The sequence below is a fragment of the Myotis lucifugus genome, unplaced genomic scaffold (assembly GCF_000147115.1).
Source record: "Myotis lucifugus unplaced genomic scaffold, Myoluc2.0 scaffold_122, whole genome shotgun sequence".
In the NCBI taxonomy this organism is placed as follows: Eukaryota; Metazoa; Chordata; class Mammalia; order Chiroptera; family Vespertilionidae; genus Myotis; species Myotis lucifugus.
The window spans coordinates 1,779,659-1,803,039 of record NW_005871170.1 but is presented as its reverse complement, the minus strand read 5'-3'; the positions used below and the strand labels follow the sequence as shown (position 1 = coordinate 1,803,039).

Genomic DNA, 23,381 nt, shown 5'->3' with positions numbered 1-23,381 from the left:
TCTGTCACAGTTGGAAGCTTCAGTTAATAAATGTTTTGCTTTGGAGGGGGATGGGAAGGCAGACAAGAAGATCAGAGTGTTTATGAATGAACCCAAGGAAAAGACTGTACCTTAACTGAGGGGCCGTGAGCGATTCCAGACTTCACCACTGCGGACGTGGTGTTGCCCTTTTGTGCCCTACGTTGTAGCTACGTTTACATGGGAACATAGTCTTCATTCATTCTCTGTCTCTTTTTTTTAAGATAATCTGATTTAATAGAATATACAACCACCAGCTAGTCAAATACCTCAATAATCTCATTCATATATACAAAATATATATAGGGTATGTAATTATTTTGTGAGATTCAGAAGCATCTGTTTTTCAGTGTTTTGTATGTCCTGAACAATGCACAGGACATACAAAACACTGAAGTTTTAAACAAATTATTTGTACCTTTAAAATAATTACAGGGTTTTGTTTTTTTTAAAAAACTACTTCGGGCTTTTTAAAAGTACACTGATTATGTTTTCAAAACTGGAGAGAATGGTCAGTGTGTTTGCTTGTTTTCAGGGCATTCCTTTTGACTTAGGAGTTTATTGGCTTGAGTTTCTGATTTTTGAGCGATTTAATTCATATCTTTTTTTAAATTAAAGTGTAGTTGACATGCAATATTATATTAGTTTCAGGTGTACTGCATGATTTGACATTTATATACCTTACAAAGTGATCACCATGATAAGTCCAGTAACCAATCATCTGTCACCACACATAGTTATTACAATATTATTGCTTATATTCCCTGTGCTATATGTTACATCCACATCACTTATTTACTTTATAACCAGAAATTTGTACCTCTTAATCCCCTTCACGTTTCTCATCCATCCCCTTACCCACCTCCCCTCCGGCAACCATCAGTTTGTTCTTGTATCTGATTCTGTTTCCTTTTATTTGTTCATTTGTCCTTGTTGTTTTTAGATTCCACATATAAATGAGGGCATATATCTTTGTTTATCTGACTTATTTCATTTAGTATAGTACCCTCTAGGTCCATCTATGATGTTGAAATGGCAAGAATTCATTTTTTTATGGCTAGGTAATATTCCACTGACTATATGTACCACATGTTCTTTATACATTTGTCTATTGATGTCCCCTCAGGTAAAGGCAACGCCTGGGTTGCTTTCATATCTTGGCTATTGTAAATAATACTGTGTTTAACATGGGCATGTGTCTTTTTGAATTAGTGTTTTTGTTTTCTTCAGATAACCAGAAGTGGAAATTGCTGAGTTGTATGGTAGTTCCATTTTTAATTTTTTTAAGAACCTCCATACTGTTTTCCAGTGGCTGTACCAGTTTGCAATCCCAATAGTAGTGTATGAGGGTTCTCTTATATTCACTTCTTGTCTTATCAGAGCCACTCTGACAGGTGCGATGTGCTATCTCATTGTGGTTTTGATTTGCATTTCCCTGATGATTAGTGATTTTGAGCATCTTTTCATGGCCATCTGTTTATCTTATTTAGAGAAATGTCTATCTAAGTTTACTGCCCATTTTTTAATCAGATTGTTTATATTTTTGACATTGAATTATATGAGTTTTTTATTTGCAATTATCTTTTCCTATTCAGTAGGTTGTCTTTTCATTCTGTTGATAGTTTTCTTCACTATGCAAAAGCTTTTCAGTTTGATGTAGTTCCATTTATTTATTTGTGCTTTTATTGCCCTTTCCTGAGGGGATATCCAAAAACTATTGCTAAAACTAATGTCAAAGAGTTTACTTCCATGTTTTCTTTTAGGAATTTTATGGTTTGTGGTCTTAAATTTAAATCTTTAATTCATTTGAGTTTATTTTTTATATGGTATAAGGAAGTGGTCCAGTCTTTTCTTTTTCTTTTTTTCTTTGCACATTCCTGTTCAGTTTCCCAACACCATTTATTGTATATTATTGTCTCCTTTGTTGTAGATTAATTGACTATATAAACATGAGTTTATTCCTGGGATCTCTATTATATTTCATTGATTTATGTGTCTATTTTGATTACTATTGCTTTGTAGTATAGTTTGAAATCTGAGAGCATGATACGTCAAACTTTGTTCATCTTTCTCAAGATTGCTTTAGCTCTTCAGGGTCTTTTGTGGTTCCCTATAAATTTTAAGATTGTTTGCTTTAGTTCTGTGAAAAATGGCTTTGGTATTTTGATAGGGATTGCAGTGAATCTGTAGATTGCTTTGGGTAGTATGGACATTTTAACAATGTTAATTCTTCCAGTAAATGAGCATGATCTATCCTTCAATTTATTTGTGTCTTCTTTAATTTCTTTCATCATTGTTTTATAGTTTCCAGAGTACAGGTCTTTCATCTCCTTAGTTAAATTTATTCCTGGAAATTTTATTCTTTTTGATGCAACTGCAATTTTTGAAGCATTTGATTGTCATTTCAAAGTGTGGTGCTATACTGATAAAAATACAGAAATAGAAAATATTATTGAGGGGATGGGGTAGGGTGGGTGGCAGGACACAATGCAAGCTGCAGACTATTGACCAAAAGTAAGTACATCTACTTTTCAGATGGAAAAGATTACCATCCATGAATAAAAAATAATAAACTATGTGAAATGAAGACTAAAATTTTAATTAAGTCCTAGATTACTAGGATGAAGTTTTACTTACATCTGTAATTATAAGAGACATTAGCTTTAGTATTGTGAAGGAAATATCAGCATATATTGTGTGCCTGCTACATGCTGGGTGCTTAGGGATACAAACATTTAGGCCAGAAGCTTCCCTTGAGGAGCTTACAGTGTAATTAAGCATTTAGGGAATTAGGAGTTACAGAAATGTAGTAATTTGCTTACAAAAAAAAGTATTTTCAAGGGGTATTTGTATACTAGTAACATTATTTTGGTATTAGACATGGGAAATAGCACTCAACTTACCTGGATGCAATAATTTTTAGATAGCAGTCTTTGACATTTGCAATTTTGTTGACTATACATTCTAAACCTTACTTTGTGAACTCTCAAGTTCCCAAGAAACCTTATAGTTTAAAGCTGAAGCCCTAATTTAGGCCAATAAATGTAATTGAAAATTTAGAATGACACCTTCAGGCCTTCCTGAAAGTGACTGTGTACACTGACAGTAAGGAAGCCGTGTAAAGATTAAAATACTGGGAACTTGGCTAAATTCACTCTTGAAGTAAGTCCATTCTATCTACCAATCTTGAAGTAATTTGGGGATTCCAGATTGTGTGTCACCAAATAGATACGTGTCCTGAACATCCCAGTTCAAATGAGTAGTGAGGATCTATAGAATCCCCACATTAACTGCACATTTACCAAACAGCATGCATTAGTGAGTGTTGGGTATTCAGAAGCAAGGTACACAGATATTCCTTATTTGCCGTACTAGAAAGCAAAATTTCTGGCGATTCCTCAGAGAACGTTGCTGTGTTTGCCAGCAATGCATTCTTTCTAACAGCATCCCAGGACTGAACAGAACAGTTCAGAGACAAAGTTTGTTGCGATGAAAGTTACCTGGTAACTAAATCTTCACCCTTAAAGTAAAACCTAGTTGGATAATGAAGGCAAGTGTACCCAAAGCATCCATAAAGTTTGCTTGAAACGGCTCTTCGTGTCAGGTAGCCACTCTTGTCAATAAAACCAGTGACCTCGGGATTGATCAGATTAAGCATTCAAGTCAACTTAATATTTAAAGTGCTTTCAGATAATTGCCACCATCTTATTAAATACAGCAGCCTGATTTCAAGGTTGTCCTATCAACTTCATCCTGACAGGCCTTCCATATTCCATCGCTGGCTTTCTAGCTTGCTCTTCACCAGCCTGAAATCAGAGTAATGAAAACAGTCAAACTGCTCATAAAATGTCACATTACTATGAGAGCACACATTATTTCTACACACACTTTCTGTCAGTCACTAGATCACTGCTCAAATGACAGCAGTGCCTGCCTGGAACATGCTTTAAAAGTGACAATTCCATACTGTAAAGACAACTTCAGTGGTGAAATTAACTGATTTGTCCCTTTGATCTCAGCCTACAAAAGATACCAAATGTTACTCAGGAATAAATAAAACATTTATAGAGAAGGGTAGAAAAGGTTATATGCTTCATTTTGCTTATCAATGTCATTTCCAAGCCAACAATTTTATTAGGGGTAGGGGTATGGTGACGTGCTATTTTTAGTTTGTGGGGGAGAAATGTGACATTTAGAACAAATGTCACAGCATTTCTTCAATAAAAATCCATGCTGTCAGCTGCCTAGCTCTAGAGAATTACGGAAAGGCTGTACTAAACCAAAAGAGAAGCAACAATAACTTGATTTTTAGTTTAACCCTCTCAGGGCCAGCTCGGTGTGGATGGGTGGTAATAACAGTTTGTGTTGGTTGGGTGACTCCGGGAGCAGTCCTGCATTTGCACAAAGAATGTTTCTAAAGAGAGTCTAGTCTGTCTAACTACGAAGCCACCCTGGGCTTCGCCAGAGCTTTGTGATCTGTTTTGTTCAGTAAACCTTGAGGAGAAGCCGTTTTTTCACAAAACAAAGAACTACTTACCAAAATAACTTCCTTTATGAAAGCCAGAAAATGACTCTGTGAACTGTAAACAACAAAATAAAAAATAAGAAAAAGTAGAGCGAATAATTATTATAATTTAATATAAGAGAAATAACAATGAAAGAATATAGTTCTTGTTATGGAATGTTTTGCCTTTATCTCTTCCACTTTTTTTTTCTTCATATATTCACATTCTACCATGAAGTGTCTCTGGGTTGTAATTTAACTTTTCAGGGACAACGGTTTTATCTTACATTTCTCTAAATCCTCCACAGTGCCTAGCACAGTTCTTGATAAAATTATTGAACAATCGAAGCATTGGTTTGAGAAATATGGTTCCTATCTAATATTTTTTAACTTCCCAGTTCTCCCTAGCATGCCGCTCCCACCCCAAACACACACCCTGATTATTTGCAGCCCTTGCCATTCCCAAGGCCCAGGTCCTACTCACTTCATCCTCGCTCCTGTTGAGGAATAGGGGTAGTCTTTGCTGACAGTTGGCCCTGTGCTTTGTAAATGGGTATTATCATTTTCATTAAGTGAGATGATTTTCATTATCATTTTCATCTGTGACTTATTTGATGTTCTTTTCTTTCCCCTTACAAATAATTCTGTGCTTCGTTCATGATCTTTTCCTTCCTTCCTGTCCCAGAAGAGGTTGCTCTCTACCTTCAGGAAGCTCTTCCTTCCCCTCAACTCTCAGTCAGGCCTCAAGGCTTTCAGTTGTCCCCAGTAGTTGTGATGTCTCCCCTTTTCTGGGACTCCCTTCTTCTTGCTTTCAGATGGGCGTAGTAATAGTCTCCACTTTGATCTGCTGTCTTCTCTCATTACTATAAAATTGCTAACCATGTACTGAGCACTCAATAGGTACCAAGCATCGAGCCAAGTAATAAGGGTATACTCTTGAATAAGATGGATTCCCTTCTCTTAATAAGCTGGCACCTGCCAGACTTATTCAACAGGTAACCTGGCCTATCACCTCCACAAACGTTCATTCAGCAAACATTTAGTGAGTCAAAATCAGGGGCATGATGACTACTAATGATAGTCCTTGCTCTCAAGGTGCAACCGTGTATGCTCTTCTTAGAGCCCACACCAGCTAGACTGCTCATTTTGAACTTTCAATTATTTCCTGCCCCAAATTATGAAGTAAGTTTTATATATATATTTCATAATGCTTAATGCAGTTGTTCTTCAGTTACTGTGAAGACATTTTGAAGGAAAAGGCTGGTTTGCAAAAACGTTTTATCTTTCATGGTCATCTGACAGAGTACCCTCAACAGAGACCAGCTCACGCGGCCACTCAGGCCAGGCACTGCCCAGCTCCAGGGGGTCCGGACACACTGCCATCTAGTTGGCCTTGCAGAACATTGCTCAAGAAACATTTTTGTTTGACTCTTAGGACATCAGTAATTTATGAAACATTGTTTCATTTTCTAAAATTTATTTCTGAATTATTTCTTTCTCCAACTCCTTTTAATCCCCCCCTAGTGTAGAAAGGCATGTGAATAATTTATATTCACTGTGCCAGAGTAGGTGATGTTTTGAAAATGCATTTTTATATGTATTAGATACACATGATTTAGTAATGTATATATGCCTCCAATTATATCCCTACCTGCTTTTTCTAATAGTGTTTTGACATGACTTTCTAGCACTTGTTATATACATACATTGACAGCCTCATTGGCAGGGTGAAGGTATGTGATTTCGTTTCATCATTAAACAGTCTCATTTCTAACCACGGATTCTCAAATACAAAGAAAAATAATTACTCCTGTATGGATTTATTTAAACCTTTAATGAATTAACCTAATGTCATTTGAACTTGGATTGCCTATGCCTCTATTCTGATCATTCAGTGAGTATATGTCAGATTTGTTCTATTATGGCAGCTGCATGATCATCTGTAGCAATATTTTATATCAATGTTAATATAGGTCATCTCACATCCATATTTGTGTGCAGTATGGGGAGAAAGATATTCTCTTAGCTAGCAACAGAAATCCTCTTAAAAAAGGAAGTAGAACCTGAGGCCATGACTTAGAATGCCATGAAAGATAGAACCTACTGCTCTGCAATCCGCCTATCTAATAAATAGGGAATATGCTAAATGACCCTCACGCCGTCGCAAAGATGGTGGCGCCCACAGCCAATAAGGAGGGAATATGCTAATTGCTGTCCCGCCCTCAGAGATGGCGGCGCCCACAGCCAATAAGGAGGGAATATGCTAAATGACTGCCCCACCCTCAAAGATGGCGGTGCCCACAGCCAATAAGGAGGGAATATGCTAAATGACTGCCCCACCCTCAAAGATGGTGGCGCCCACAGCCACAAGATGGTGGTGCCCAGTCCTCTCAGCCCCGTTGGGACGGCAGGCACGTGGCAAGGCCTCCGGAGTCCCCCAGTCCCCTCAGCCCTCCAGCCGCCCAGGGCCAGCCCATGGTGCAGGCAAGCCTTGGATGGCGGCTGCCCAGCTGCCCAGGGCCGCCCAAGGCTCAGGTAACCAGGGCCGGCCAAGGCTTGCGCTGCCAGCAGTGGCAGCAGCAGAGGTGTGATGGGGGCATCATCTTCCCCTGATCACTGGGTCGCCTCCCGCCCCTGAGGGCTCCCGGACTGTGAGAGAGGGCAGGCCGGGCTGAGGGACCCCCCCCTCCAGTGCATGAATTTTCATGCACTGGGCCTCTAGTAGAATAATAAAGAGAATTCTTTTAGTATAAAAGAGAGAAAGGGTGATAAAAGAGGGGAGAAATGGAGGGAACTGATACTCAGTTTGCATGTTTTCCACCTGCACTTAATTTAAAAAGAAAGTCAGAAGACCGTAAGTTAGGAGCTAGATATGACATTGAGAATGCAAGTACCCTAGATATTTAAAGTCATTTGGAGAAGGGCACTGAACTTTTTTTTCCTTTTAAAGAATATTTTATTGATTTTTAGAGAGAGGAAGGGAGAGGGAGAGAGAGATACATTGATGTGAGAGAGAAGCATTGATTGGCCGCCTCCTGCACCCTCCCCCACCCCAGGATCAAGCCTGCAATGGGAATCTAACCAGCAACCCTTCGGTGCATGGGATGACACCCAACCAACTGAGCCACACCTACCAGGGCAAGAAGCGCACTGAACTTTTTCATTGGATAAGATGTGGAAGGTTGGAGCTTAGAGCTAACAGGGCAGGGAGACCCCAGATGACATCTGAATTTCATACGTATTCATTCCTGGCTTTGATTCTCAGCTCTGCCTTTTACTAGCTGTGTACCCTTGGAAAAGGGTTGATACGTTATTGCTTTGTGCTTAAGTTTTCTCATCCATTAAATGGAAATATATTTTTCAATGGGTTGTCTTAATAATGAAATGAATTAACACATGTGAAGATATTAAAAAATCATGTAGTGAGCACTGGATAAATGCCATATATTACCTATACTCATGCAAACATATAGGATAGATTTGGGTTTGCTTTTTATATATATGCTTACAACTTAATTACAAAGAAATTATACATGTAAAACTCATTCTAAGAAATAAAAATTGATTTAAGTATTCCTTCTTTATAACACCTAATAAGGACCAGAATTTTATCAAGTCCTGATATATTTTCATATCCTCATACATTTGAGAAAGAAAAACGTAGTGCTGTTTCTAAGGCAACGGTGTAACTATATACTCATTAGATATAATTGTTAAAGTTTTTGGGTCTTGTCTACATGAAATGGAAAAGTGGCTTACTATGTAAAGGTGAGCTTCAGTGGTTACTAAATTCTATACTGTGTAAAATACCAAAATGCAGGGATGATGTTATGTTGATAATGCAATTACTTTGTGTTTTGATTGCTTCCTTTTAAAATCTTTAGGCCACTTACTGCTGAGCACTTTTGATAGCCATTTATGTTCCTGAGAATTATGTACCATATTGATTATAATATCTAGAAATTTAGTTACGAAAAACACTATAATTCAAATCTGCATAATCATCTAGAAAAATATTTTTCCTAAGTAATTGCTTTATTTTACAGAATTGTTCTGGTTTTAATCATTGTGTATATGTGTGTATGAAGGGTGGGAGTTAACTTGAAGAACTTATATTTAGTAGTAATTTCTTTTATAGTTGGGAGGGCCTTTTTAAATAAAATACACTTGACCCTTGAACATTGTGGTAAGGGGCACTGACCCCTGCATAGTCAAAAATTCACGTATAACTTTTGACTACCCAAACACTTAACTTCTAATAGCCTACCGTTGACTAGAACCCTTACTGATAGTATAAACAGAAAATTAACATATATTTTGTATGTTATAGGTATTATATAGCATATTCTTTGAATAAAATAAATTAGAGAACAGAAGGTGTTATTAAGAAAATCATAAACATGAGAAAATACGTTTACTGTATTTGTTGAAAAAAATCCGAATGTAAGTGGACCCAGTTCAATCCTGTTGTTCAAGGGTCAGCTCTATTCCGTTTTACCTCCACTCAAGCTAGAAACAAATGTAGGAGGTAAGGGGAATGTTGTGGTGGCAGCACTTAGATTGAGGAGCTCACGGAAAAGCATGACCTTGCCCAAGACACTCATCAGTCCCAAAGACCCTCATCAGTCCCAAGATTTGCAGTTCCACCTCTGGATACTGTTCCAGCCTAGTCATTCTCATGATGTCCCATGATGACATGATGCCCCATGTTTGCATTTTGAACAATTTATTGTTATTACTTCCTTCATTTTCTGTCTTAATACAAAGAAAGCTCTGTAAGAGCAAGGACTGTACCTGCTTGCTATCCCCCCAGAATCTGGCACATTTATAAGGTTAATAAGTATTTGTTGACTGAGTTAATTCACTTATAAGTTACTTTGCAAGTTGGTGATTATTGTATTCAAGAGACACATTTCACATGCATTAGTACTTATTACTCTTGCTAGGAATGAAATTTCATAAAATCTGTGAGAAGGCAGCCTGGCAGCATGTATCAAAGACTTGCAAATGTGTGGAGGAATCCTCTCTCAATATATAAAAGCCTAATATGCAAAGTGTCCCCTAAGGAGTTCGACCAACCAGGAGTTCGATCCCTCGCTATGACGTGTGTTGACCACCAGGGGGTGGTGCGGAATGAAGGAAGGCCTGGCCAGCAGCTGGGGAAGGGAGGCCCCAGCCGGCAGCCGCTACCCATGCATGAATTTCATGCACTGGGCTTCTAGTATATAATAAAACCCTAATATGCAAATCGACTGAACGGCAGAACAACCGGTTGCTATGGCGTGCACTGACCACCAGGGGGCAGATGCTCAATGCAGGAGCTGCCCCCTGGTGGTCAGTGTGCTCCCACAGGGCGAGTGCCACTCAGCCAGAAGCCGGGCTCACTGCTGGCAAGTGCAGCAGCAGTGGCAGGAGCCTCTCCCACCTCCACTGCAGGCAGACGGTAAGGAGTGAGGGGTCCCGGACTGCGAGAGGGATGTCCGCCACCTGGGGGGATTGAGCCTAAGCTGGCAGGCGGACATCCCCCAGGGGTCCCAGACTACGAGAGGGCACAGGCCAGACTGAGATACTCCCCAAGTGCACGAATTTTGTGCACTGGGCCTCTAGTATATTATAAAGAAACAGCCATGAATCTGGGTAAAAACAAATCTATGAGGATGTTTATTACAGGATGTTCAATACAAAAATGTTCAAAACAAACTAAATATCCAATAATAGGTGATGATTTAGATAAATATGCTACATTCCTATGGATATAATGCCAATCAGCCCCTGAAAAGCATGGCATAGAAGAATATTTAATGACAGGAAATGTTCATTGATATTTAAAAAATTTCAAAAGTTTTATAAGATGTATATATATATGATATTCAATTGTATTTTAGAAAATTATACATTTGCTTAGAAAAAAAATATACCACAGTAATTATCTCTGTGATTCCCTGGTGATTTTATATTATTTTCTTGTGCCTTTCTCAGTTTTTGAAAATTTGTAAAGCATTTAATGTCTTTGTAAAGAGATGGCTCATCAGTTAAGAGTAGCAGCCACAAAGGAATTTGTATGCTGGGATTAATAGAGTTCAAATAGCTGGAAAGGTTCAGAGAGATCCCAGGATCCTGGGCAGCAAGATTGGTAGGCATGCCTTTGTCATTGCCTTGGCATGGAATCTTCTAAAAGTATCAAGCCCAATGAAGAAGGTTCTAGAAAACAGAATCCTGGAGGCCTTGTAAGATCTGCCAAGGGGAAGGCCTCCTGTCTGCCTGGGTGGGTTTTTCAGCATGAGACTCAATGCATTTTAGTCATGTATCCCATTGGCTCTTGGTATGTGTTTATGGTTTTTTTTCCTGAACATGGTTCTTTGTTTCTGCAGTAATATTTTGAAAGACAGTGGGTGGGGTGGGAAGAGATGGGCTTTTGAGCTTGGCAGAATTCAACAGACATGAGCTTGATCCCTGCTCTATCACTTGCAAGCTCTGTGACCTTGGACAAATTCTGCTTCCATGCTCTGAGCCAGTCTTGTTAAATGAGGCTAATAACAATCACCTTGCAGGGTCTTAAGATAAATGTAGCGTCTCCAGCTTAATGCCTTTTACAGTAACATAATAGCTAATAAATGTTAGCTCTTGTTCTTAAGATGGTCTGTTCTCATTGTTCTTGATTATGCAAGCACGATGTATCTTATAATTACAAAATCATATGCGTGTGTTGGTGTCTTGTTTTGTTTATCGTCTTTGTAAATTTTTAACTTAAGTAAAGAAAAGCTAGGTCAGAATCTTCACCAGGAAAGCAAGCTGCTTTGTGAGTTCATTATTGTGGTGGCGCTTCTGTTTCATTGTGACATCCACCAGTCACCTACGCTCGCTTTATTGGAACAAAACAGTCTTTGAGGAATGTGAGCACATCACTCAGCCTCGTTACAGAAAACTGGCAGGCACCTGGATGTGCCCAGGGGGACTGTGATTTCACTTCTCACTCCATAAGCAACATCCTTCTGTTGTGAATTAAATCTTCACAGTCAAAATCTGTGTCTGCATGTGCTTGTTTATTTGGGAAAGAAATGTTATTCAGAGGCATTCTATTTGTAATAGTTGTGGAGCAATATGATATTAAGTGAGCTCAATATTGGTCTAGTGCTGTTTCCACGTTAAGATTCCTCACAAGCACTTGTTTTTCTTTCTGGCCTTCCTCATTTAACATTAGACCAGCAGAAAAGTTATATTTTATACATATGTATAAGTATGATGTTTTACATGTGTTTGTAACATATGTGAGTACTGTATGTATTCTATTATCCCATATGTGAGTTGATGTGTGTATCTGAGGGCATGCATGTGAGTGAACTGGTTTCTATTTACACGAGGAGGTTTCTTTTTTCCTGCTCTTACCCACCCCTACTTTATTCAAGAGGGTAAATGCTGTCTTCTTATCTCACGTCCCAAGCTGAGCTCAGCATCTGGAGAAGCTTAAGGTCCCACTGTATCAAATTATCCTGCTCGCACTGTTGTTTATTGCAGTCCATTTTGTCCTGTCATTCCAGTGACAGACGTCAAAGCTTTCCTCTCCGCCGCCTTCAGCTTTCAGCATCTGCAGGGATCTGATATGCTGTTCCTGCTTTCCTCGGGGGCTCAGCTCAGAGGATGGCGATGAAGGCTATGAGCCAGATAACTGCAGGCACCAGAGAACTTCTCCCCTAAAGCCTGGGCTGGGTTTGTGCCCCACCGTTTCCCTTCCTGGACCACTGCCGTGCACTGTCGTATGTTAGTTGCTTACATGTTTCCATTTCTCTTCTTTTGAGACATGAATAACTACACGCAAATCATGTATGTTAGCATTCCTAGAAGTGTTGACAGGTTAGGTCTGGGAACTTAGTGTGAATTTCATCACTAACTACAAGTATGTGGCCTATAATCTGAGTGATTTAATTTAGATAAGTAGAAATATTGTATCCTTTAAAACTCAGTCCAGAATAACTAAACATGCACATGAATTTCCCATTTAATTTCTTAAATCTTCAACTTTTAACCTTTACACCTGTGTATCTAATTATGTATTTTAGTTTTAGATAATTATAGTCATGTATATATAATTACATATGATTTGTCTTTCCAGGGAAAAGGTCACCAGGGCAAAAGATGGTTTCATTTCTGGGATAGAATGCCGCTTCTCTTTTTCAGTGTATAAGAGAGTATCTGCTAATAGTGAAACACCCCACTCATTACAGACTAGGAAATCCTTGTATGTTTCTATTTCGAATCAACTCTGGCCCCTCTGCTCTTGCCCACTGTATAGCCATCACCTTCTCACTGGCTCCTAAGCATTCATTGTTGTTTCCCTCTGAGATATGTTTGCCAAAGGGCAACTAGAATGGTCTTTATGCCAACAACTATAATTATATCATTTCTCTTCTTAAAACTCTTCAATGGCTTTCCATTCTTTTGGGGAAAAGGCAAAACCCTTCCGTGTGTGAGGCTGACTCCCACACTCCCTCTTGCTCTTTCTGCTCCAGGTACACCTGGCCTTATTCTGTTCCCTCACACCCTCTCTACCCCGTTAGCTCCTGGTCACTTTGCAGATCTCACCCCCAGAGCTTTTCAGAGAACCTTTTCCGGGCTTCTCTGACTAGGCCAAATCAGCACATGCGCACTCCCATAGCAGCAGGTGACATTCCTTTAACACACATCGAAATTACCAGTTTACATTTGTGTGATCACTTGATCATGGTTCATCTCCCTCATTAGACTAGTTTCATCAGGACAGGGACCATATCTGGTTCTACTCACCATGACATCAGCAGAGCCCAGCCCAGTGCATATCTGTAATATATTCCATTTTATGAAAGCATGTCCTCAGCAGTTTATTCAGTCCTCACAGATACTCACTCTTAGCAGTGACACCTAGTTCTCTTTATTACACTCTGTGAAGATCTTACCTTTGTGCATTTGTTTTGTGGTCTTCAGTGTAGACCCCTGCTACAGGCAGTGTTTGGGATTCAAAACCTTCCCTCTGGTTCCACCAGCTGTGGTTGGGTGTGAGGATACATAAGAGACAAAAGGGGAAGATTATTGACTCCCTGGCTACCCTTGGAAAAGATCTTTGCAATAAGCCTGATTATTTTAAATAACACATATTTCCATAACAAAAGATGTAAAAAAACACACAAAAAAAAACAACAACAAACACAAAACGTGGCACCAGATGTATTCAGAATTTGTGATTTGGGATCACCTTTTGCTTTTGTCCACTTGTGATAGTTCTCTAAGGAAGCACCTTGCTGATTTGGGCAGTGTGTGTAGCATATTCATGGTCTGTCAATACTTGTGCAATCCACTTTAAACCACATCTACCCAGTATGAAAGTTTCAGAGAAAGATCAATAGGAATTTTTTGGCTTTGAAATTGCGTTTGACACAGACAACAGTGTGGTGATAGCCAGAGGGAAAGGGGATGGGTGGAGGTGGGCAACGGGGGGATACATGGGGACACAAAGAGACTTTGCTTTGGGCTATGGGCACACGGTGCAGTGTGCAGATGGTGTTTTGTTGAGTTGTACACTTGAAACCTGGATGGAGTAGTTGTCACTCCAATAAATTCAATTTTAAAGAAAAGAAATGGCATCTGAGTTTCCTACCTTTTTGTTTTCATTCTATCTTTTGTCTTTTGATGGAAAAAGTGATTTTTATTTACTATAATTTTAGAACACATTTTTACTTTAAAAGTGGCCAACTCAGTCAAGAAACTAGCTACTGAAAAATTATAAAATGCATATTAAGAAAAATAAGAGTTGATCATAACACAGGAAGCCCTTTTTGTTTGCTGGGGGTGCGGTGAAGGTAGAGTCAAGGTGTAGGGGAAAATGATCTCCTGGTGATGCCAGGCTGACCTTGCATGTCAGTCCAGAGTAAGTACCCTGCTCCTCTGAGGTACAGACATTATGGCAGCCTTATATTGTACTAGTGGCCTGTTTCACAGATTCATGCACATTGAAAGAAAGTTAATTAGAAGAAATATTTTAATATTGTTATTCGCCCTTTCTCTATAATAGAAGTATCAGAGATGAAAGAAAATTGGCAAAATGTATATGAAAATAATATATAAATTGATTGATAAATAAAAAATAACAACAAAGACATGATATAAAAACAACAAAAACATGATATAAAAAACAACATTGATAAAAACAATGACTGATAAATTGATTAAACTTATTCTACTATCTACCTGTATTCCACATTAATAGTAAAAACCCTTTCAGAGTGCTTGACTAATTTCCCTTGTAATGAAGTATTTACAACTTTAATTTCAATGTCACACTCTCTTCAATCTCAAGAGAAAGCAACATATAACTGACCATGTGTGAAAACAGGTTCAGGTAGGAATATTCCTACTCTGTCTAAAGTTTGTCCTTATGATTTATTAATAGTCATCGCAGAGCTTCAGAGGTACGTTGTGCCAATAGTTGGTCTTGAGACATATCCTGTCGAGGATTCTGCTTTCTTTCAGCTTCAGAATGTCAACGAAAACAACCAAATTCAGCCCTAACCAGTTGGGCTCAGTAGATAGAACATCAGCCTGCAGACTGAAAGGTCCCAGGTTCAATTCTGGCCAAGGGTACATGCCTGGGTTGTGGGCTTGGTCCCCAGTAGGAGGTGTGCAGGAGGCAGCCAATCAATGATTCTCTCTCATTATTGATGTTTCTATTTCTCTCTCCCTCTTCCTTCCTATCTGAAATCAATAAAGAAATATATTTTTTTAAAAAAAGAACAACCAAATTCACGATCAACAATGACAGATTGAAACGTGTGCAATAGGCGCTAGCAAGAGCTTTACATGTATCGCGCATGCGCGAGTCAACGTTTATTTTTAAATTGCCAGTGCAAGTCACATGTACTGGCCGGTCAGTCAGTCAGACAGTCGGTCACTTAGCCTTTTATATATATAGATGGGCCCCTCCTCCTTGTGTGCTTGACAAGGGAACATTTTTTGCTTCCCCTCCAAAGATACTATTTACAGTTAACATTATCAGAATAAAAATAATGTTACTTGCTATTTTTTTTCTAAACAGCAGCAGATAAGCAAAGACCATTTCTAAGTAACAGTGACTCCATGCTTCATTAAAAGATTATTTATGTTCCGTAGACACAGTATTGGAATGGTAATTTCAACAAGCAAGTTGTGTCTCTTTCCGACCAGTGTAAGAGATAAACTGTTAGCAATAATAAAGAGATGCCCACTGAACTGAGAATATAATGTTTACGATAAAGAACTTTTTGGTGGTTTTAATCACTTTTAGCCTCCCAAGAGAATTTATCCATTGAATACATTTATAGGCGTGATCTATGTTTCAGATTTATAATGTTTCTGAATCTATGTTTTTAAGTGCACACATAAAAATGAAATTTAGAGGAAAGAGTCTCAAAAATCACTCTTCTGTAAAGCTACCATGTAGGCTCTGCCTCTGCATTGCTTCCTTTATGGGCTTGGAGTAATTAAGCAGACATAATATAACACATAGAGGAATTTATTAGGCTTCTATTAAGGCTTGATAATTTGAGTTTCAGATTTTAAATCTCAAAGGGCTCATAACTGTTGACATTTTCTACTAAAAGCTACATTTGGAAAGAAGTTAAACTACGGTGCTAAGGAAAGGCATGTTTGGATGGAGAGTACGAAGTGCCATTTTCATTAATTCAGCACTTGCATGCTAGGATCTATCGTGCCTGTCACGAGGCTTTTAATGAGTAATGCAGACACTGCTTCTATGAGTTTATTTGTACTAATATTTTCTTGAAACGGTGTTAATTGCAGGAAGTAGAAGTTTGAGGTTGAGATATGCCTGGGTAGGAAGGGAGAGATTGGTTTCAAACTCCAAAAACGTAAGTGACCAATTTGCCAGATCAAATTAAATCTTAGAAAGGTTTTCAATTTGATTATTGACTCAGGAAACATATTACGACAGTTCCAGGGCTCAGTGGTGGGCTCTGGATGGTTTGTAACATTGGACAGCTGTCTTCTGGTCAAACAGGTCGTCCTTTCCATTTTAACCTTTGTTTTTAAAATTCTGCCTGAAATGTATTAGTGAGTACAGTATCTTTGATTCTTTAGAATCTTTTCTGTGTGAATATTAACTTGTTTGGTAATTCTATTTATGGATACTATAAGGTATTGAACTTTACTGACAACACAAAATTCCTTGACATTTTGCCTTTAAAAATATCCCTGATTATGAGCTTTAATTTACTGCTTTCTCCCAAAGTCTAGGAATATCCAATAGTATTTCCTGGTGGTGTGGTTGTCAGGACAACAGGTAGGCTACACCTCCATCTTCTCTCCACATTGACTCCTATTTCTCCATAAAGCTTCATCTCGTTGGGGTCATAAAAATGAGCATTTCCCCAACAGAAGCAATGTTTTTAAGTTTAAGAGACCCTAGTACTGAAAGCTGTGTCTTTGATGGAAAAAGGGTTCATGGGGCCCAACACTGTGAGGCTCATTCCACAATTTGCTGAGGCGCAGGGTTTGAGTTGGATGGATTCCAGTGAATGGAGATTTTGCCCCAATGTTGAAAATAAAAACAAAAACCACCTGGCGCAGGCAGGCTTAGCATCAAATTTGTAGTTTCTCTGCCTCTTGTTTGCTCGTAAGGACCTGGATGAAGGCTGAGTTGATATCTCATTTACTAGCATCACACCTGAACCCATGTGTTCTAATCCGCCCGGGCGCATTTACCTCACACACAGAATGCTGTCAGGATGTAACCTCACAGCACTCAGAATTTGGCTTTAAAGTCATGCCTGCTGTATGAAGTACCAAATGGTCTTTTCATCTCCCCGACTCTGCTCAGGGCTGCCGTGAGAAAAGGTTGCTTCTCCTGAGATGGATGAAATGAGTGGTGGTTTCGGGGCTCTAGGTGTGTCAGCCCCTTCCTGGGAGTTGGTTAATACCCTGCTCTACTTGATACCCCTCAGTGATGCAGAGGCCTGGTGTTCATCACTGGTCTCATAAGCTGGGTCTCTTAGGCTTCACAATAATGCAAAAACAGACATCAATTGGGGCCACAGAGAGAATCTCCATAGTTGGGGGATGGAGTAGCTTTACTATCTTCAGTTCAATTGCTGCTTCTCCCCCTTTGTTTGTGTGTCTCTTTTCTACCCTTGTCATTTCCATTCTCTTTCAAGGGCTCTCTAACCAGTTAGCCAAAATCCTTATTCCGTGGATGTGGCGAGCTGGCATGGCCATGGCATACTCAGCCCCAGGGCGCCTTATGTGCCACGCCAGCTCAGCCAGGTTCAGTGACCCTGAGAGGGGGCGGTGAAGGATAGAGAAAAGACAGACAAGAGAAGAAAGCTGGGTCTGGGTGGGATGCTGCTCCCGGATGGAGAGAGAGCGCCACGGACTACAAGCCGTGTCTTTATTTTATAGACAGATTCCACGAGGCAAAGTAAGGGTGTGGTCAAGCTGTTTACAACATTCTCGTGGGTTTCGATCCTACTCAATTACATGCACCTGAACTCTATCAAGCCCACATCACTCAGACACGTGGGATCACGTGTTGGGACCATAGGTTCAAGTTTACAACTATGGATTTTGGCTATAATTGGGCTGGGAGGGTTCTGCCCTCCAAGCTGAGACTTGCACATGGCCATGAGAGGACTGTGCCCTCTCATTAGTCCGAGGCTTGAACCTGTCCAAACACTGTGGCCACTCTCCACGTGTGGAGGCTCCTAAACCACAGACATTTGGAAGAAAATCAGAAAAGCGTATATGGAATTGAGTTCTAAGCAAATCTTATCTAAACTTTGTAGTCTTAAAATAATGCTATCATTTTAAAAAATCTTTTATATATATAATTTCAGAGAGGAAGGGAAAGGGAGAGAGAGATAGAAACATCAGTGATGAGAGAGAATCATCGATTGGCTGCTTCCTGAACACCATCTACTGGGGATTGAACCCACAATCCAGACATGTACCCTTGACCGGAATCAAACCTGGGACCCGTCAGTCCATAGGCCGACGCTTTATCCACTGAGCCAAACTGGCTAGGGCTAATGCTGTCATTTTAATTATTAATTGGGCTCCCTGCCCCCAGTCTTGCCCCTGAAGCTCTGTGTAAATTATATCCCAGAATGATCTATCCCAGTGGGCCCAACAATTGGACTATTACATGCCAGCTGGACCAGGATGACGTTTTCAGCAATCTGGCCTAAAAATAAGGGCAATACAATACAGTAAGTTTAAATTTGCTATATAAAAGATTATTTTTTAATATCCTTTCCTATTATAAAGTGACTGTGATCATAGATACTAAAATTTCAAAGCAGTATGCCCCTACTTGTAAAATAAAAAGTGTTAATCTTATACACAAACTGGGTATTTTAAAAGAAAAAAACAGCTTTACCTTGCCTCCACCACCACCCCCATTTTACTAGTGTGCAGAATCCAAAAGACTAGGAACCATAATCTCACCAGAACACAGCTGTAACCACATCTTACCCTCGGCAGCACCCACCATTAGCTACTAACACAGCTCCAGAGCCTTCACTGTAACACACAAAGGCCAGGAGCTGGCCCCTGTCTACTTTCCATCATCATCTCCTACCATCCCCTATCCTGGAGCTAAACTGGCTTGATGGCATTCATTTCTAAAAGTACTAGCCAGGTAAAAATCTATCCATGATGGTATAGTGTAAACCCAGAAGTTTATATTCATAAATATGGAGCCAAAAAATCCTCAGCATCTAAGATGAAATCACAATGCCCTGTCCTCTTTCAGGCTTTTTTCTGCTTGAACCAGCCCCCCACCTTATAAACCTGATTAACTTGTGCTCATCCCTGAAACGTGTGCGCATCCCCCAGCCCCCCTGTCAGTGTGCCCGTCTCTGCTCTGTCCCGGGCTTGCTGCTCTCATCAGCATCATAAGCACATTGTGTTGGAGAGAATCTCTCTCCTCGGTCTGTTGCATTGCTGACCTAGAAAGTGCCACCAGGTAAGGCATCTGGCTTCTTCATCCTCAGGACCTTAGCACACACTGGAGGCGGAACTGAACGGAAAGGCTCCCCTGGGGTTAATCAGGGTGGAAGCTATGACTTTCTCCTCCTCCCCAAGCATCTCTTCAGAGGAACAGACCGCCTTCCTGACTAAAATCTCGTTACAAAGTAGCTGACCGCAGCTTTGGCCGCAGCAAGGATAACCTCATGTTCCCTTCCTTCCACTTTGTTCCATGAGAGGAGGCCCGCATTGTCCAGTGCCTAGTGCAGATCTACCTGACACTGTTATTGGAAGTTGGCCCAATAATTGAATTAGGAAAAAGGAGTTCAAATGTGGGCGTACAGATGTATGAGAGAGATGTGTGTTCAGAGAACTTCGTGTACTTCTTCAGTGTGGCCCCAAGGAGGTATCACATAGCAAAGTAAAAAGAGGTGAGACATGTGCAAGCAGATGGGATTCGGACTTGATCCCGTGGGTGGCAGAGGACCCATTAAAAGGTGTCAGGCAAGTAGATTTGTACTTTGTAAAGAATAGCCTCCTACCAGTGTCCAGGCTGAAAAAGGGAAAGCTAGGGAGAGACTGAGGACAACATAGACACTAGAGCAGCCGTGGGCAAACTATGGCCCGCGGGCCGGATCCGGCCCGTTTGAAATGAATAAAACTAAAAAAAAAAAGACCGTACCCTTTTATGTAATGGTGTTTACTTGGAATTTATATTAGTTCACACAAACACTCCATCCATGCTTTTGTTCCGGCCCTCCGGTCCAGTTTAAGAACCCATTGTGGCCCTCGAGTCAAAAAGTTTGCCCACCCCTGCACTAGAGCATGCCAGGCAAGAAATGAAGTGGGCCTTCGGGAGTGGCGGGGAGGGGATACTACCTGCAGACTTGTTAAGGCTGATTGCTTTAAAACCTTTTTGATAGGCCAGGTCCTTTGGGACACTAGTCGTCAACCCAATCAAACATTAACACAGGCATGTCATGCTCCTCTCAGATTTAGATGCAGGTGCACCTCAGAGATATTGCAGGTTCGGTTTCAGGGGCTGTGATAAAGTGAGTTGTAATCTTTTTGCTGGTGGAGGTGCTTGCTTTCCATTTGTAAAAAACGCAGCACTTGCGGGGTGCAGTAAAGCAAACGGCAATAAAATGAGGTATGCCTGTATTGAAAGCCTTTATGGACAAAGGCTTAGCTTTTATTAGATTAATCAAAGAGAGCAAAATTGGAAATTTTTCTTGAAAGGGAAAATTTTAGACCTACTGCAAGCTATTTGCAACTTGGATTTTTTCAACTGGGAGGAGCTACTAAATACATTGTACCCCACTTTGCCTTGGGCACTGCTCCTGAACATCGGGTTATATCTCCGTCAGTGCTTGTGCAGTAGGAGGGTGGGTGTGAAAGTGGGAAACGGGAAGCCCAAACTGCTGGGAGACTTGCAGTCACTTCAGCTCCGGGAGCCTGGGTTTCTTGTCTGTGCTCCGGAGATAATACTTCCGATCGTTGTCGTGAGGAACACATGCGAACGTAGGTGAGAGTGACGTGAAATCAGAAGAGCAGCGTAGGCGCCATGGCTGCACAAGCTGCGTGTCTAACATGGGCTATGTTAAGCTTTTTGTTTACCCTCTAATGCTTTTGAATTTGGACTTCGTTTTGTGGTGTTTTTAAGCCAGGTAAGGAGTTTGAGAAGCCTTGCTGTTAAATTTTAATTTTCGGCTTGCTTTTCTAAAATGTTTCTGCCAAATGCACTGTCAAAGTGGACAGTTGATTGACTTAATGACTTTTAATGACAGTTCCTCCAAAAGTAACCATGACTGATTCATATGAACCATGGAAGGGCTAGATAATAAAAACCAGAAAATATTTAATTACCTTAGAAACAAAGACAACAACTAGCTGACAATAGACATGAGGACCTTTTCTAGCAATAGCTACTCAACTTTATCATTTTGTCTGTGTCACCAGGATTATTTAAGAACTTTTGGCCTCATTGTGGTCAACAATATACACTCTGAACTATCAACAAAACAAAAGACAACAAGTGAATGGGAAAAGATATTTATAAATGATACATCTGATAAGGGATTAATACCCATAATACATAAGGAACTCATGAAACTTAACACCAAAAGAAATATAATCCAATAAAAAATGAGCAGAGGACCTAAAGAGACTTTTCTCCAAAGAGGACACACAAAAAAAGATGGCCAAGAGACATATGAAAAGATGCTCATCATGACTAATCATCAAGGAAATGCAAATCGAAAGCACAATGAGATATCACTTCACACCTGTCAGAATGGCTATCATTAATAAATCAACAAATTACAAGTGTTGGCAAGGATGTAGAGAAAAGGGAACCCAAGCACACTGTTGGTGGGGTTGTAAGTTAGCTCAGCCATTATGGAAAACAGAATGGAGATTTCCTCAAAAATTTAAAAATAGAACTTCTATGTGATCCAGCAATTAATTCCACCTCTGGGTATTTATTGGGAGGAAAAGAACACTAATTCTAAAACATATATGCACTCCTATGTTCATCACAGCACTACTAGTAATAACTAAGATATGGAAGCAACCTAAATGTCCATCAATAGATAAATGGGTAAAGAAGATGTGGCACATATATACAATGGATTATTATTCAGCAATAGAAAGGAATGACATTCTGCCATTTGCAACAACATGGATGACCTAGAAGGTATTATGCTGAGTGAAATAAGAGAAAGACAAATACCGTATGATTTCACCTATATGTGGAATCTAAAATATATGTAAAACAAAATAGAAACAGACCCATAGAGAACTAGCTAATAGTTGCCAAGGGAAGGGTGAAAATAAAAATAAATTCTGTGACCTTCCTTTGACACAATGAGAATACCCACTCTCAGGTGACTACTGCGAAGCTTGTAAATTAATTAAGTGACCAAAATTCTAAGTACGTTACACATGATGGCAACTTGACAGCACCTTGTCTAACATATTCTTCATTGCCATTGAAGTGAATTAGGATTGTCATAGATCCCATTTTATGTAATTGAATAAAATGTGTTTACCATGAGGCTTCATAAGCATTTCTCAAGGAGACACAAGGGCCTGCACGCTGATGTCAGAATATATGTCTGAGCTTCTGAGGCCTTCATTCAGTTCATTCTACAGATGTCTTTAGAAACCCTTGAAACTGTTGCCTGCTGATAAATAGACTCAAGACACGCATACCCAAGAAAGTAGACTAGATTTCAAATGGCTGCAGAGTTGGCAGAGCATCCTTGTTTGACAGCAAGCCTGAGAGATGATGAGGTTCTGTTCCAGGGTGTGTTGGGGGATCCTGTACGTGGCCAAAGATTGCAGTTGACTCCAAGGGGCATACTGACTAGTGACTTGAGTACAGAAGCAGAAAGTGAAGTCCGCGAATCAGTGTATCCCTTGGAAAGGCAATAGAAAACTTCCATCATCAATGAACTCAGCTTTCTACTCCTGGCAAGAACCAGATTCCAGGCAGGTCACATCCGGGCGCTCGAGCTGCTCCATCAGTGTGGACAGAGCATTAGAGATTAAAGCAGTGGTTCTCAACCTTGGCTGCACATTAGAATCACCTGGGAATCTTTTTAAAATCCTGATTTCTGGGCCTCATCCTCCGGAAATTCTGTTTCTTTGTTACTAATGTTATGGCCTCACCCCATATGGCAAAGCTGTCCTGCCTGTTAGCTGTGGCATACGTGAGCGGTGTGGCCCTGGCTGTGGCGTCGGTGGCTGTAATGCACCAGTCTTTGGGGCTGTCCTGCAGCCTGCTACCTGGCCCCCCGGACCTTGGACTGGCTTCCAGGTGCCTCTTGGAACCCTGCATACCTTCTCCTGTGCCACAGTGCCTGCCATCTCC

The 23,381-nt window shown here is 40.2% G+C and overlaps 1 protein-coding gene across 4 annotated transcripts in view; it reads left to right on the top strand.

Moving 5' to 3' along the window:
• The window catches only part of CDKAL1 (CDK5 regulatory subunit associated protein 1 like 1), a 628,254-nt gene that overhangs the window by 539,560 nt on the left and 65,313 nt on the right, over positions 1 to 23,381 (top strand). The window lies entirely within an intron of this gene.